An 8,569-nucleotide genomic window follows, 5' to 3' on the forward strand; every position below is an offset into this window, starting at 1 on the left:
GGCTCCACTTCTCTTTAGAAAAAGAATGGGAATTTAATCACACACCTTTGGCGGGTTTAGCGAGGCAGCTGTGGCAGTCAACAACCTCATCATGTCAGCCTGAGACTCAGGAGAGACTGTCCTTGAAGCACAAAGAACCTCAGAGGACAATGATTCACTTCAGCCACTGTAGCGCTCATTCACAGTTACAAAGGCCAGTGTCCTCAAAACCTTTTCAGCGCAGACAAACAACAATAAAACGACATAAAGCACTCTGGGTATCAAAATAAGTCATTAATGCCTCCCACGTTTCCAGAAAACACCATCGTTACCACTGGTCCCTGCTCATCGACAATTTCAATTCAGGGTAATGATACACTTAATTATTCTGGGTCCTGGCCAAAAATGTGCAAATGACACAATTTGGTAACCGAATCCCAGTATTACAAGGTTCCTGGTGTGTAATTACACAGATGTTATGGGTGAATCAGGTACTGTATATGGGCTTGCAGTTGATTTGTGCCATCATGTTTCATCCTGCTTTTCATTTTGAGGCAAGGACAAGCCGATACGCCTCAGTTGCTCTTATAATTATTTTCGCTCCTCTCCCTTTTCCATGCCCAGTCTGTCATGCTCTCAGTCGCAGCCCAGGCCTGGGTGTCGATCCCCGAGGACATGACGGTGGAATGCCTATCACAGGCGTCTACAGATGGGGATTGGGAACTATCTAAGATTCAATACAATTTTCCAAATCAAGAGTGAGGAATTAAATGAAATCTTACAATGTTATCTCTCAGGTCGAATTGGGCAGTCGAGTGTGCTGCCCTGATAGACTGATAACACAGCCTACTTACGTTTTATCATCCACACGCCATAGATTACATCTGAGTGCTTATGTGCACAATGGGTAAATGCTACAGCGCTCGCTCGCGGGTAGTTTATTTCATCCGTCCATTCTTTTGTTTCTCAATCAAATGTATTTATATAGCAGTGTAATTCAACGTGGTATTCAAAGGATAGATTATAATCCACAGGACAATTCTTGTATTCTGTCTGTAATATGCACACAACTGGAGCACCGTCCTCAGACGTGCAAGCTTTAGTGGTTGTCTGTGTTCAACAGATAAAGAGAAACAATGGTTCTAATAGGCAGCAGAGAGTCTCCACAACCAGTGTTTCAGTAATGCACATTTGTTCTCACAAAGGCTAAATGTATTTTGAGTGGCAGATTAAGGGTATTGGTCAGAGGCTCTGCATTGTCAACTCAGAAAAGTGGGGTAAATGTGCGTTTGGATGATAATTCACACATTCTTAGGCCTGACGGCGGACAAAAAAGCGCCTCTGTTTTCGGTTTTGGAAATGTGTTTCACAGATTGTTAATTATGCGCAACGTAATCTCATTAAATCCTTTTGCTTTGCGACTCAATTTCTTTTACAAGCATTAGCCATGATTGAGTAGTTTAGAGGTTTAAGTTCCTCTTTTGTCCAAGTTCAAAAAATGTTCGTATTCATAAGAGCTGTGTTTTGTAGCATTTGTATTCCACAAGGAAACCTGATGTCCAGCAGCAACAATAGCACAGTTTGCCTGGTTGAGCGTCTGTAATAACAAACTGTCTTGGCCTGGAAAACACATAAACATCCAACAATAGTATTCATTCATCTCAAACTGAGATTAACTTTTACATGATTTTAGTATGTGTATTCATCTTTCTCTTTCAGTCAGTCAGCCCTTCGGCCTCTGTATGTCAGTGGTGTTTACTTGGTCTAGTAACAAATTACACTGGGAAAACAATGTGACAATGTGAAAGAGGTCACTTGTAGTGACAAACCTGCAGAGAATTATCCTCTGGATCTGCAGCTCTCACTTGGCTTTACAGAGCTTTATTGTCTCAGCTCATGGCTTAAAGCAACTGCTTCATCATGCATCACTTTTGGCCACAGCAGGCAGCTGTTTTTAATGAGGAAGAAAGCACTACCTGATTAGTGCTAAACATCAGACAGACACGGTTAATGATCAGCTGATCGACATAATGGATCACTTAATGGGTAAAGAGATAGATATTTATCCCAGGAGATGCTATGTACCAACAGGAGAGGAAAAAGTCTCCTGTCCCACTTCTTTGGTGTTCCACAGGGCTCTATATTAGAACCATGTATCTTGTCATTATATAAAATGCACCAACTGGATTTTTTCCACATAGACATTTGATACATTATTAGTATATTGCCACCTTAGAGTCTCACATGATGGTGCTGATGGTAAAAGAAAAATCTGCTTTAGTGCTGTTCTGACACAGTGAAGCATGTAAAGTGCAGTACATGATTATCTCTGGCTCAGCCCTGCAATAGTTCACCTCCTACCTATTTTTTAGTTGCTGCTGGTAACCATACAGTACCTCCTCATCTGTACCTCAGTTGAGGGTTTTGCCAAAAGATTTTAGTCTGGGTCTTATCCAGTTTGCCTTGTAAATTCTTCCTCATTGATACAAACTAAGAGGTTTTAAAGTATGGCTCATTACTTTTATTCAGTTGATACTCCATTACACATCTCCTTTTACCCCTCAAAAATGACAACCGTCTATATAAGTTCAATCAAAAACTGGATGGTAGTTTTCAACATTCTGAAAATACAAAGGTCCTTATTTGTGCCCCGGATAGACTCTCTTGGTTCCTTCTCTTTATCTGTTAAATCAGTAATCTTGCTATCACTATTGACCAGGCACTGACTCTGGACCAGCATATGAAGTGTTTCATTTGTTCTAGTTGTTTCCAGCTGAGGAATTTCGCAAAGTTCAAGCCTGCTGTGCTTCATTGTTGTGGAGATGGAAATTATTAACCATGCTTTTATTTCATCTTTTCTAGACAATTGTGATTCCTTCTTCACTTGTCTATTATCTTTGCAAGATCCAGTCAAGTTCAAGATTCAAGTTTCACATAAGCACCTGCTTACATTGAACATCCTTGTGTCAGCATTAGATCTGTCTTTAAGATGAAGGTTTGTTGATTTCTTGTTACTTCAGACTGAAAAAAGAGACAGCGGCTTTGAAAGACTCACTCCTAGATTGTGAAACACTCTCCTGAGAACAGTGTACATACATTTTTCAACCTATTTTTATCTCCATTGTGTTTATTATTTTTATATTGCGTCTCTGTTTGCTTTTTCTCTTTTCCCCCTTGTAGTGAATCATTGTGATATAGGATCTAGATAAGAGAAGATATACAGTATATATATATCTATATATAGATATATACATATATATAGATATATGCATACACTGTATAAACTTTACGTACTGATGCAAAATATTAGGTAAGGCAGTTTTGGCACAATTGTAAACTGAATATCATTTTCTTTGCACAATGATAGGACACTCGAATATGACATGGGAAACTGGGACAGATATTTTGACTGTTTTCTATGATTTTGTAGTGATGAAATAAATGTGTTTTATTCTTAATAATGGGTTGATTTTTATGTCTTATCTCATATAAACTGGCAAAATAACCCAATACAAAAACACAAAGGAATAAGGCCTAAAAAACACAAGACAACAATACACAGAACAAGAGAATGTCCCTCCACACAGACGGTGTTAAGAGCACAACCGCTGCCCATTGGAAAATGGTTCCGTTTCCTCTCTGCCTTTATGTTCTCCTACCTTTACGAGCAAGTGGCATCAGGTGCACTGTCACCTGCAGCAGCAATGGTGGAAGGACAGCACCTGAAAGCACTCAAGAGACAAAGGACGTGCAAAAGAAACCTGCATTAATACTTAGCATTTAAATACATTTAAAAGAAAACTATATTTGGGAACTACAAATAAACAGCAAATAAGAAAAACTCAAATAAAGCATAAGCACTTTATTTTTTACCTATAAGCAAAAGTGCTTTTCCACTTACGCAAAAAACAACAACTGCTTACTGTATGTATGCCTGTTTACTGTCCCTTCAGGATGAGCTGTATAATCAGCTATCTGAGTGTTTTGTAGAACAGACACTTTCATCTGATTCACAATGCCCTCTAGGGATTTTGGAAGAAGCAGCACAATCTAGACTTTCAAATGTCGACTGCTTAGGCTAGAAAAATATCTCATTTTCAAATTTTCAGTGAAATATAGGTGGTTTTGCTGCACAGTGGCACCAGTCTGTTATTGTATGTGTTTGCAGAGATATTGATTTTTGAAAGTAGGATACTTGGAGCTCTGGTTTTCACCAGAGGATCTCAGTAAGCACACGAGGGGGTGTAGTGTTTTTAGAAGGGACGACTGAGTCCCGGAGGCACTTTGGATAGACTGACTCCTTGCTCCTTTGTCTGCTAGAACATGTCAACATGCCCTGTGTATCCATGCTAGCTGTCCTGGCAACGGATGTTTATTTTAGACCAGCGATGTGTCATTAATTGCTCCATCCACAGGGCTGATGAATAAACTCTTAAGTCTCTGGTATTCACATGATGTTGCCCTCCCTCCGAGTGTAAACATTGTGAAGACAGATTAGTTATGCAGCTGTGGGTAAAGAAGATTAGCAGAGATTATTAACAAACATGTTGACTTAGACAGTAGCAGCTCCTTTCTGTGCAAATATACCATCAGTGTGTTTGAAACAGAACTTGGGGTACAACTGCTTAAACCACCTGCATGGTTAAAACGTCATGCTTCTGCACGGGAGCAGTCATCACCGGGATTGAGCGCAGAGACGCCTGAATTCAATTTTCTTGGTCCCAATTAAGGTCAGATTTACTGACATCAGTCACAGTTCATCACAGTGATTATGCTCAAGCTGTTCAGTGAGGAGATGATACAGAGCTCATGGGACCCACTGCTAATTGGAGGTCCTCACTCTCTCACTTTGTGTCTACTCATCTATTCCGCTGAGACAGATACAAATTGGTCACATCTGCATAATCATATTGATGCTTTTAATTTATAAAGCAGCTTTAAATCACGTTTTCACGTTTTCCCCTGTATACTAGGGATATTGTAAGGGTTATGCTATTTACCCATGCTGAAATATGGTGAGGCTGACAGCTGCATTCGCACTAGCGTTTTTAAAACTCACATGACTGTTAATAATATGTATATCCAGTTTTGTGTGTCATATGCACAGCGGTGGAAATTACTCAAGCTTATGAACACATTTTTGCACATCTCATATTCCAGTTTTGTCATACTTTATTCTTAGACTAGTCAAGTCTAAGACAACCATATGTCTTTCTGACTAGTCTAAGAACTAGTCTAGTCTGTTTTTACTATATTTTTCTACCTTACATCTACACTTAATTGTTATTTTATAAATTCTCATTTTTCATGCACATTAAGATAATTTAACATATGATGCACTTCACAATGAAGGAAAATAAGCAACAAAACAGCATTTGAAATATAGTTATATTGTGAGTCAATTACTCAATTAGCTGATTAATATATTATCAGAAAATTTACAAGCACTTCTTCTGATAACTGATTAATCACTGATGTAATTTTTCATACATAAATGCCAAAGATGTTTTGGTTTCAGCTTCACAATCATGAAGATTTTCTTCTTTTACTCTAAATAAACAAAACTCATCTGTAGAGCTGTCAAGTCTGGACCCGACAAAACAAGAAATCTGACGATGTCACTTTGATTTCTAGTTCTTATCATTTACGAACCACGCAATGTATTGACTGCTGAAGGAAGTGATGGACAAGCAAAGACAGAACGAAAGTATATAATCATATAATATATGATGAAAAATTTAAAATTTTAAGTTTAAAAGTAGTGTTACCGCCTCACGGTTGTATGCCTCCAGGTTAGTACTGTATAGGTATATATACATATATTTATTTTTTTTTATCAGAAGATGTGATTGTTGATATCACAGTGAAGTTGAAATTTAACCCTTTAAATATGACATGTCATCAGTTCATAATTTTACTAAATTAGAGATTTCGGAGAAATATCATATTGAGCATGTGAATTATTGAGTTATGGCCAAAAAAATGTTTCATATGGTCATGTTGACCTTGACTGCCGAGCACCAAAGTCTAATCAGTTCATCAGCTGCGAGTCCCAGTGGACGTTTGTGCTAAATTTGAACAAATTCCATGACACAGTTTCCAGGACATTTTGTTCACTAGTTGAGTTATGGCCTAAAACTGGCTTTGTAAGGTTATGGTGACCTTTGACCTTTGAACAACAAATTCCATAAAATTCATCCTTGAGTCCAAGTGTACGTTTGTGCTGAATATGAAGAAATTCCATCAAAGTGCTGTTGAGATATTGCCTTCCCAATAATGGATCTGAAGCGACGCACAAATCGTACGGACAACCCGGAAAACATAATTCCTCCGAAACATCCAGTGTGGAGGTATAAGAATCAGCCTCACCTCAACCAAGAGTAAAGTTAAAATGCAATGACATTATGTAGGAGCATATACTGAATATATGCTTCTGTGTGGGCAAACACACTTTTGATAATACTTGTATTTTCACCACGCGGTGGTAAAGTATCAGAATAATTTCTCCACCACTGCATAGTGACATTGTTTTGTACAGTTAAAATGAATCAATAAATAAATGTATGACAGCTTTAATGTTGATGTAACACTGAACATAATAGTACATGTGAGTAGAGAAAGAAATATATAGAGAGAGAGCCAGTCACTGACACTGCCTAAAGTCATCCTAGTGTTGCATTGGTGCTATATTGACCAAACTGGGTCAATTCTACCCCAGTGGTGTTTAGTTGATTGAAATCAAACCAGAATGCAAAGAGAAGAGCAGCCACCCATAAGACAGGGACTTACTCTAGTTATCTGATTTTCTCATAATGTTATCTAAGGTTGTAAATAACCTATTGATTCACTCACTTACGCAATTTTCATCCATCTGAAAAAGGGAGTCAATATGCACCTTGCAGGGACATGATAAGGATGGATCATTTAAGCCACATCTGTAATAGCGGGATTGTTCTTTTCTGAATGTATCTGCCGTTGCATTTGCTTGAGAATGGGGTACAAAGAGTACTGCCATTGTGCATTGTAGGCCGATCTGTGGTGAGATGGTGTGACCTCATTTGAGATGTGAGGATAGAATCTTTGATCTTGTATTTTTAGCCTCTTCATAATCCACAATGTAGTCTATGTATAAGCGGCCCATTAAAGATAGACTACCCACTTAAGTGCATTTTAGATGAGCTACTTATCTCTAGGTGTGACCTACAGATATAGCAAATGTATTATATGCACAATACCTTTAAAGTCAGTGAGGCTAAGTGAAGCATATCACTTCTTACGCCACACATGCAAATGCAATCCTTTTTGTATGAAATGCACATAGGGTTCCCCACACTTATTTAAAACTTCATTCTAAAACATTTCCATAACTTCATACTGAATTTTTATGACTTTTACCAAAGCGGCGCTGCAGTGAAACAACTTTTACAGATCCCTGTGACACTGAAAAAGTATTTTACTGCAGACTAGAACATGAAGAATGATTTTTTTTTTCTCTCTCTCTAACAGTGAGATTCAAAATTATGGGCAGAAAGGGGGGCTCGCAGAGGGAGGCATTTTTAAGAGAGAAGCCACAGTCTTTATCGCAGACACTTAATTTTATCATTTTTTTAACGGCTGCACCCTTGGCGACCCATTCAAAATATCTGGCTTCCCATTGGAGGGGTTATGACCCAGATTATTGAAAGCGATGCTGTAAAGAACTAAGCCACCAATGTGGACGCCTGTTGTTCAATTGCAGTACAATGGAGGAGATACAGAATGCAGCATCTATCTCACATGATAGGGTTCAGTGCCATCTAGTGGTGGGATGATAATAAAACAGGGCTGCGACGGCGCTGTGCTGGGGTTTTGACTCGTTATTTTATATCAGTCTCTTAGGAAAATTATTTTTTCATTAAGCCACTGAAAAACCAAAGGAACCTTAATAGTTTATACACATTTACGATAATTGCTCTGGAAGGAACAGGAGCAATTCTGGATGATTTATGAACAAAGGCCATTAAAGTTATAGTTAGTCGCATAATGGAAAACTAACAATATACATAAAATGACTGTTAAAAAAAATCAAAGTGTGGATCTACATATATATAAATGCCAAAAGAGTCCAACCAACTAATTTAAGGTACAATATATATATATATATGTACACTGCCTGGCCAAAATAGTCACTATCGGTAGGAGCCTCCTATTGGATAATTACTGCATGAGCGACTATCTTTCAGCTGGCAACAAGTTATTTAACCCCAACTGCTAAAATGAGTAGCTTCTCATTTCTTAAACAATATGTCGAAAGACACGTCCCGTGGTCGTGGAAAAGGTGTTAGTCTGTTTGAGAAGGGTCAAATCATTGGCGTGCATCAAGCAGAGAAAACATCTAAGGAGACTGAAGAAACTACTAAAACTGGTTAAGAACTGTCCAACACATTATTAAAAACTGGGAACCATGGTCTTCAAGGAAGAAATGTGGTCGGAAAAAAATCCTGAATGATCGTGATCGGCGATCACTTAAACGTTTGGTGTAATCAAATCGAAGAAAAACAACAGTAAAACTCAGGGCTATGTTTAATAGCGAAAGTAAGAGCATTTCCGC

The sequence above is a fragment of the Chelon labrosus genome, assembly GCF_963514085.1.
Source record: "Chelon labrosus genome assembly, chromosome: 10".
Classification (NCBI taxonomy): Eukaryota; Metazoa; Chordata; class Actinopteri; order Mugiliformes; family Mugilidae; genus Chelon; species Chelon labrosus.